Below are 10,451 nucleotides of genomic sequence, written 5' to 3'. Positions count from 1 at the left end.
TTTGCTAGGGCTTTATAAGAAGCAGACCAGAATTCCTGCTTGCAAACTTTGTCATTCGCCATTTTTATTACGTCTACTATTAGATGATTTATCCATGTTTGAAGCATTTCAAAATTGATATTTACTTACAGTTTAAAGCAGAATTTTGTACTGATATGACCTTGACCCCCTGAAGAACAAGAGTGTCAAGGTCAATTTTTAATACAAAAATGTTCTTTCATCTTTATGGCCCATATCTTACAAACAATATCATGAAATATACAAAAAGTGTCTAGAATTTGTTTAGAATGTGAAATAACAAACAATAATGTATATAGCCAAAAACTTTAAAATGATGTTGCTTAGCAACCACTTAAAGGTCATTAAACAGATATTTGAAATAAAATGATGCATGGATATTGCAGTTCTGATCCCTTCTTGAGAGTATATTCAGAATTTTCCATTTCAGCATCCATTGTGTAAAATTATGGCAAGAATATTGAAAAGTGTTGAAAAAAATTGATGAAACTTTTGCACTTATTTGACTTTTGACCTCCTAAAAATAGTTCTAATGAGGTCAAACTTTAAGACAATTTATCTGTTGTATGTCCCTTATAATTTTATGACCTCACATCTAACTTTTATATGTGCTGGGATGCATAAATGTGTCTAGGATGAGTAAAAAATGAAAATTTCTGCCCGAAAATTAAAGAATTCTGCGTTGCTTAGCAACCCCTTTTAAGTAGTTATATGCAGAATTGAAAAAAAAAGTTTATGTGTTTCATGTAGTACAGTATAATGCTCTTTTGTGGGTATATCCCAAATTTCCTATTTCAACATACATCATACTTAATATTTAGCTTAAAGATGAAAAAGTATCAAAAAATTCCATAAAATTTTGCACTTAATTGACCTTTGACCTCAATTTATACTAATAAGGTCAGTGGTTGAGTATCTAAACAGTCATAAAATATCATCTCTAAGAAATTTCCTACAAAATGGTATGCATTATGCCTAGCTTTTCCCTTGGATAAAAAAGTTAGAAATAATTTAATAATGCCGTATCAAAAGGCCTCCAAAATCAGGTGAAATGCGCCGGAAGAGAAAGGGTTAAACAAATTACAACAGAACTGTTTTCTTTATTCATAATTAGTAAATTGTATTTTAATTTTTATATGAAAATTCTAGAAAAATATGTTAAGGCAAAAGATGTAACTTTTTTTAGAAATAAATATTTACTAGTTTGATTAAAATATGTATTGCAGAAATGTGCTACCATGTGCAACAAGGGAGAAAATTTTAATCACTGTAAACAAACCTCTTTTCATTTTAAACAAACATAAAAAATAAATAATTAATTTTGCATACATTCCAAGGTTTAAATTACACCTATTTACTGAAGATAAAAGATTTGAGAATTTGATTCATGTCTAAGTGTAGATGTTTGATTGATTAATTGATTTATTGTATGTTGTTTAACGTCCCTCTCGAGATTTTTTCACTCATATGGAGACGCCACCACTTGCCGGTGGAGGGCTACAAATTCTGATGTATATATATTTGGAACTCAGGGCCATTGAGCAGTAAGGGATCTTTTTCGTGCCAGCATCTACTGCGACACGGGACCTCGGTTTATACGGTCTCATCCGAAGGACCGGTCTCCACGTCCCACAGTGGGACTCGAACCCTCGACGTAAGGATTGACTCCTAACTCTGCGACTCTAGAGCAGACACTTTAACCACTGCACCACGCAGGCGACGTGTAGAGGTTTGAAACATTAGGGGAAGTAATCTATTGAGAGTCGTTAGTGGTTTTATTGCGACATAAAAATTTTCTATTAGGTAAAAGTTTTGTTGCTTGACTTTGTTTTAAGATTTTTTTCTTTGGATATTTTACTTGAAAAAGACGTTAATGGTAACCTAACAACCAAGCTATATGGTAAATGTGACAACTTTAACTTTTTTATCGTCAACTTCCCTTACTTATGCAGCAATAATACTTTATCACCTGTATACGGAGTGTATATATCTCATTTAATTCGATACTGACGTTTTTCATACCAATTATCAGTCCATTATTTATACACTGAATTGACGACGGATTTTTCCGTTATTATCTGATCATGACAAGGAGCACACAGCGGATGTGACCGGTCAGCAGGGGATGCTCAATTCTCCATGGCACCTGATCCCACCTCTGATGTTTCGGAGGTCCGTGTTTGCTCTGCTCTTATTTTTTATTTTTTTATGGACTTTGAGATTAAATACTGTTCGTTATCTCCATATCCTTCTTTAGAATGCTCAGATAGCAGAACATCATTAGCCCAATCTTTAATTATGGTTGTATTATCGCTGTTGGGTTACCTTTATTGGGCCGACGGTGGTCCAACATGAAATATAATTATTGATAGTTGGTTATGTATAATGGGGCTTACTGTTGGCTTTATATCATATTTTATCATGAGAGAAAATATTTGTTGGGAGATTGGCATCGGCCCCAAGTTGGCCCAATATACCCTGAATCTGGCTGAGCATCATGGGTAGACGACATCCGGGCTACTTGTAATATCCGCGCCATTTTTAATCTGACACGAGCGTAATAAAACTGATACCTTGCATATCTGCATGCACTTTGTTAGTATTTATAATATGTTTGCTTCGATGCAGCTAAATTAACGGTTATAGTTAAGCGATATCGTGTACAAATCTGGGTAAATCGGACACTGGGAAGTGCAGATACCAGGTGCTGTTGGGTCAACACACTCTACATAAAAAACAAAGTTTTAAAATTCAATTTTTCTCATTTTTACCGTTACTAAAGCGTGTTACCATTTTGGTGGGTTAATTACATTGTATGCATATGGTTATAAATAACTCCCAAATTTAACAAAAAGAGGAATTTTCAAGAATTTTTTGATCGCTATTTTACCTGCCTTTGCGTAGGCATATGACTCGTCTGATCCACCCAGATTCTTGATTTGCCCCAAGGCATTCCCATTTGCGTTTGCGCTAAAATACGTATGGGCCAAATTTTTTCGTTTTACAGTATTTTTTCAAACATATCCTATTTTGTGATAAATTCGTGCAATTCAGCTTTTTAAAAACTACATTATATTTTCGACTTATTTTCCAAGTAGCTTCCATAATATACATGCATATATAGGAATCGTTTTTAAAAAATACAATTTTCCTATCACAATAAGTAAAATTTATCATTTAACACTGCAGAGAAAATTTAAATTGTCATAAGAAAGACTCTATGCCATAGATTAACAACCTTAGTTTGTTTGATTGTTGTTTCAGATCCCTTTCGAGAATTGTTCACTCTTGTGGAAACGCCACCATGCACTTGCATGTGAAGAGCTGAAAATTGTGTCCCTTCTTGGCACTCATGGCTTTTTAACAGTGAGGAATCTTTTTCATAGGACCTCGGTTTATAGGTCTCAACCAAGGGACCCAAACTGGTTGATTGTTTGTTGTTTTACACTCCGCTCAAGAACTTTTTACTCAAATAAAAACGTCACTATATATACCGAAGGGCTTCAATTTTTACTCGGCGCTTAGGGTCATTGAGCAATGAGGGTTCTTTTTCATATAAGAAATATTCCAATATTATCCTACAAAAATTTACGATTTATTTTTATCAATATATAAATATATAGTCAATTTGCAGGATTTGTTTCTCTGCCATCTCCTAGATAAATTATTCTAATGTGATATCGTAAAACTCTCTTTTAAAGCAATTTGTTTGTTATAAATATTACTACGAGAGGAAATGCAATATTCAAAAAAAAATATTTAAAAAAAGACAATACATATACCGATCCTGCATCAGGGAGAATGAGACAGGTAAAATTGTAGAAGGCATCAATGGCAGGGGCGTTGACTTTTTGCTTATAAATATTACGACCATTCTTAAGAAAGCTGTAAATCAAGTACTATTTAATCATTAAAAGACCGACCAACAGTCCAAATTTAAATGCAACTTTTGTTATCGATGGCAATGAAAAAAACATTATTTAAGGAATTAAGCTTATTTCAACTTATGTTATCCGATATAACATATCTTGGGGCAGTTTACGTTTTATAAACGGCGAAGCGGTTTATAAGAAAGCGTAAACTGCCCCAAGTTTTGTTATATCGGATAACATAAGTTGAAATAAGCTTCATTCCTTATAATTTAATTTTAGGGTAGACAATAAGACAATATTTCCTCCGGAAAAAGGTTTAAAATTGAGCGTTATCTTAAAATTAACGTCAAGCGGAGTAATACGTTTTTGACGTAACTCATTGTGACGTAGGCAAGTTATGTTATACAAAATGGATAAAACCGTTTAACCAATCAAATGACGTGTTACAACTAAAATTAAATTATTAGATATTCAATATTAAATGGAATATCAACCTTTCTAGATATAATTCATTTTTTTAATTCATTCATATTTATATTATCTTTCATTAAATGTAATGTTTTGTATAAATTTTGTGGCTGGGAGACGACCCCAAATGTCTGATATTTTAATGCTTTGCATTTCTACATTGCAAATAAACTTACTTTACATATGTAAGACTCCAATTATTTAATTTCCTTTCTTTACTTTTATGTCGATTTTTGGCGGAAACAAGAACGCAGTTATGATAAGACTGTCCAAAGTCTTAAAATGCCTTATAGATATACATTTTATTTTAAGCTAGATTTTAATATGTAATCCTTGTTTGAAATTGCAGTCAACTTGAGATAATAGTGTAATCAGGCTTTATTTTAAAGCATTTTTGTGATGTCACATGAATGTGTTGATCACGTGACGGAGATTTATGATATTCCTATGTTGGACAAAAATCGCTTCCGCACAAGTGCAAAACAAAAATATTGCGCAAAGTTTGTAATATAGATAAATTCCTCGTGATCTCTGGTACCTAAAAATATTTTCTTAACGAGTAAAAATTAAACCTGCACCCAGCATCTTCTATGTACTTCTATATAGAAGATGCTGGGTGCAGGTTTAATTTTTACTCGTTAAGAAAATATTTTACGAGAAAATCAACTTACCAACATTAGAAGATTTTTTCCACTCTTTATCGCGATTTATACAATATTGGATAAACTATACACAATCCCCCAGCAAAATTTAGTTAGAGTACATGGACATACTTCTCTTGTAGATTCACGCAGAAAATCTTCAATTTGTCCTTGTTTATCATTTGTGCCAGTCCAATATAAACACGATTCATAAATTCTAACTCTGTCTGTGAACATGTAAGGGGAGCGTTTTACACTTAATTTTTCGCTATTGTTTGAATATGTGCATATCGGATACCGGATAGGAATTTTTAAAGAACAAAATTCACTTCTTATTATATTTGGCCCTGAGAATTTCCAAAAATTTAAGTTTCAACTGGATCAAAACTTTACAGTGGAAATAAATGTTGGATATATGCTTGCTTAAAATATAAGCAAAAAATTTTAGAATGTGTCCCCCTTTAACTATTTTATGGCGGTCAAAACATGCATGGAATGCGTATTTCCGGAAAAATCGTTAAAAATCAACTACTTAAAAGCATTTTTCAATAGGTCCGCATCATAACACCACTTTGAAATTTTCTCAGATGAAAAGGTGATTTAAAAGCATTCTTTATGCAAAATATTACGATGGTGTTATTTTGCGGACTATGTTTATTTTTTAAAAATGTGTTAATTTTTAAACCACCAAAACACATAAAAATGACAGAATGGTGCTATAAGACGTAATATTACTCGCCAGTTATCGCCGAAAAATCGTAATTTTATAGGATGAATTCTTCACATCAATAATATGAATATCAAGTCAATGTTTTTTATACATTTAGTTGCAATGCCTTTGTCTATAAAGTCTTATCGATAAAACAATTTAGAAATACAAGTACGTCATTTTTAAAAATAATGACGTCACAATGGGGGTGTAACATTTTTTATATCAATATAAATCTATAGGCCTTTGTGCAATTTAATCTGAAGCGTAAGAGATATATACTTACATTGTATCATAATAACAAAAGGGCAGAGGATAGAAAATTTAAAGATACTTTTTTATTGTCAAGAATCACAAAGTATGCATGTGCTCCAGGCATAGAACTAAAACGCCTTATGTCTATGCTCCAAGAAAGCATCTGCAAAACTTAAATACTTATTACGACACGCATTTTATATATTTGCTAAGAAATTGACAATGACCAGCGTATTGCGGTGGTTAGAGCATTGTGCTCTATAGAGTCGCCAAGTAAGGCAATACGCTGGTCATTGTCAATTTCTTAGCAAATATATAAAATGCGTGTCGTAATAAGTATTTAAGTTTTGCAGATGCTTTCTTGGAGCATAGACATAAGGCGCTTTAGGTCTATGCTTGGAGCTGTCGTATACAACGTTGCGAAGAGGAACGATAACACAAAACCTTGACATTGTGAAATGTAAAGGTTAAATTCGGTCTGTTCAATACGCGTATCACGTATATTCTGGTAATATTTCTGCATGTATCAGAACAATAGCTCTACAATTTTGTTTTATGATAACATGAACTTACTTCGAATTCTCTGTTGGAATATTGTTTTTAAAAATAAAATAAAAAAAAGCAAGAAAGCCAAAAGCCGGCGAGCCACACCGACATGCACACTAACTGCAGAACTGACCATGTAGTTTTATGCTGACCGTGGTCCATTCCATTTTTTTTTTCAGACCAGCAAGCACAGGTCTTCAGCTACATGCGCACTAAATCATTTTCTATAACAACGTCAATCATTATCCTTTTAGTCGTTTACAAAGTTTGGTTATTACGACCGTCTTTAAGACTTATGCACTGAATCGAAACGATTAACTACTGTATACATGTACGAGAAATATTATACATTTATTGACCGAGTTCGAGAGCAACGTGCATTTTGTCGACCTTCGAACCAAGCTTGGGTCGAGGGTCGACATAACTCATTTTGCCCGATGAAACGGTCAATAAATGTTTTTTTAAATACCTTTTATTGTTTTTTTTACATGCATGTATCTTGTACTGCGTTCCGTGATGTAAACTTCATATCCATCACTGTTTATCACCAACGAAAGCAAATGAGATTAAGGTCCGCCCATAATGCGACGTAAGCGGTCTAACATTTCATCGACAGGTCCAACATCTCACTCAGCGGTCCAACATCGAATTTTATGTCCACTCAGTAGAACATTAAATATGTTATACCTTTTTCATACTTATTTGTACAAGAACAAATTCTTAAACCTAAAACAACACCATTCTTTTCTTTCCACTTCTTAACTTTAAGACATACGGCTTATATCTTTGAATAAAACTTATAAAAATGTTTCAATAAGCATTGGTATAACCAAGCAATACATCTCAAATAACGACTTATCTTTATAATAGAAAGGGAAACACATTTTTAACTGTGAACATTTGTCATCTAATAATCAATTTCATTTACTGATGTGTCGTAAAATTCACAATATCTCAATTCTTTGAGATCTGACAGAAAACTAATTGGCAGAGAGTAAAAAAATCTTAAATGTAAATTAAAAAAAAAAGAAGCTGGAAATGGCATGGTGGTGCTTCGTGTTATAATCACATACATGTAGGATTGGCCGCCGAATATAGATGGACAAAATAAGTCCAGATAACACTTTTTTATCTCGGGAGAACAAATGACTAAGGTAGAGGAGAGATAATTTTGAACTGATTCGCAGTCCGGATGTCCAAACTTCAAAGTCAGTACGTTGAAAAATGTACTCGCAACATAAGAAATTGTAATTCAATGAGCGACAAAATTGAATGAGGGTCTTTCTCCTTAGGCGTAGTTCCATCTTCAATATTTTGTTAAGTCAACTGTTCATGATAAAATCATAGAAGAGAAATTGGTTTCAATCAGTATTAAATAACACGACGATACATCTTTTTGAAAAAATGCAATGAGCAGAGGGACGAAAGATAGAGAAGCATTGACGTCGACGTCAGTAAACAAAGGGCGACAAACAGAGTAGGGTCATCAAACTAACGATAAAATAGTAAACTGTTTAGAGTATGATGGTGATTTTTTTAAACACTTCCTGTACCTTTTTGTTTCAAGTTCTTTTAAATATTTTTAGCGGCATGAATTTCATGGCATCAGTCCACTAACATATGAAAACCCACCAATAAACAACTATTTTCTCTAATAAATATGATTTTAAAAAAGATGTCAAACATACGAATCGATTCAAATAATTGCCATTAATAATGAAAAATAAATTAGTAAGTATGGTATACTATCATATGTAGAACAATAAATTGCATTTTGCATTTGTGAGAGAAATTTAATGAACCCACATAATGAAAAATGCATGTTAGCTGGATATATTTTGAAATATTACATCCCATTCTTGTTCATGACGTCGCATAAATCAACGTCAAAATATCGCAACGTTAACGTAAACAATGCTACCTTTACAGCAATATAAAACATAAATAAAGCTCTGTACAGGTATGTATTGATAATATCATAAAAATATACACTCTTTAGAAGAACTTAGAGGAATATTATTAATTTTGACACGGGGCCGAATTTTGCGACAAGTGAACCAGGTTCTTTCAAATGTTCAAAATCATAATAGCACACTCGAGCTTAAAAAACAATCCTAACACTTGAATTAAACAACAAGTCCCCAAAATTAATCTACATACCATGTAAAAATTATGACACTTTCCTCGTCATGTCAGCTCAAGTATGCAGTGACTTGACGTCAAATTCTATTATGACGTCATAACTATATATATGTAGTTCAGAGAAGTTAGTTATGAAATAAATAACAAGTTTATAAACTTCAATTAAGGAATGAATTCTTATTATTTTAATTTTTTACGATATAAAATGGTTTGGGACAGTTTACGCTTTATAAACCGCGAAGCGGTTTATAAAAAAGCGTAAACTGTCCCAAACCATTTTATATCGTATAAAATTAAAAAAAATAAGAATTCATTCCTTATAATTTAATTTCCAACACTAAATGTTTCAAATTAACAAATTTTATTTCGTAAAAATAATACAATTTTAAATTTAACCGCGTAAGAATACGTCATCCTAGTAACGAGGGGATCTAGAGATCGACGAGCTTCAATCCACCCAATCGACGGCCATTTTTCAGAATTCAACAACAGTCAACACGGTAAGCAAGTGTAACATCTATTTGGAGGAGGTGAAATGAAAGACACATTGATGAAAAGCCGAGTTGGATATGAAACCAGAGGAGAAGGTCGACGACTGAATGATTTCTGCAGATGTTGTTATTGAGGCGGCGGAAACGTCAGGATGTTTACATGTGACGGCATGGCTGGATCCTGTAACCTGAACAGTGTTATTTCTTTCCGTTTGTGGGACGATCAGATTGGACAAAGCTCTACTCATTGACTCCTTCTGGTAAGTAGCACATTCTCGGCTATAACTTCTTACAGAGGATTCGTTGTTATGGCCACTCATGTGCATTATATGTCGCACTTCGAATCTTGCATCGTTCATGCCTTGTATGGAGGTTGCACGTAAGCTGTGTGCAGTGTAAGAATTTTCACATTTTGCGTTTTTACAAATGTCAGACATAAAACGTGTGAATTGGTATTTCTTGATAGGAACATTAGTGTACCAAATTTCCTCTGTAGTTGGAGAGGATAACGCTTCTTTTGAACATCTGTTGAAAAGAAATGTTGCAGTAGAGTCCATCTTTGAGAGGTATTTCTTTAAAGAGTTGACTGGACAGTGTTCCCCTGCATTTGGTACTGCTTACATTCTTTTTTCCTTAGGGGTTTCAGACACATCTATGCCCCCTTGCCAGTTTTTTTGTTTATTTTCATGAGACAAACAGCGTACTCGTGTCCATTTTCATCGAAGTGAAACTCAAATGAGTTGACCTTTAGTTGCTCGTGAAACTCAAGTCCCCTGCTGACAAACTGAATGGCAATTAAAAACCAGATGCGAAATCTTAAAGACACAGGAGTTGAATCTCCATAAAGGTATGCGGAAATTTTATCAAGATCATTTTTAGGAATAACAGCCTTGTGCTTTGTTGGTCGAGAGAGCCCTTCTTGTAAATTCTTTTTTTGTTTTCCGTCCAAGACATTATTGCTACCCCGAAATTCTCTGTCACGCACTATGTCAAACTGACGTCCAATGTCGTGAACATGGCGATTAATTGCTGATCTTATGCTCTTGTATGTATTACTGTGATATTCTGTTGCTTGTTTTTTGTCATAGATTGTGATCTTTTTTATTGGGTTTAGGTGTAGCCTATGCATAAAATTTTTCAAGTTGTTTATTCAGCTCAGTAGCAGAAATTTTGTGGAAATCAGTTGGCAGTCCCAAAGCTTCAACACTCCATTCTACAAAAAGGGGGACCTTTTTATCAATTTATCAAGTCATATTTCATATCAATCCAGATAGCTTAATGGTAAAGCAACCATGCAATTTTCGTGGGG

Source organism: Saccostrea cucullata, unplaced genomic scaffold, assembly GCF_032062105.1.
Source record: "Saccostrea cucullata isolate Sc308-1 unplaced genomic scaffold, CSIRO_AGI_Scuc_v1 ctg957, whole genome shotgun sequence".
NCBI classification, from domain to species: domain Eukaryota; kingdom Metazoa; phylum Mollusca; class Bivalvia; order Ostreida; family Ostreidae; genus Saccostrea; species Saccostrea cuccullata.
Note: the sequence above shows the minus strand (reverse complement) of the source record.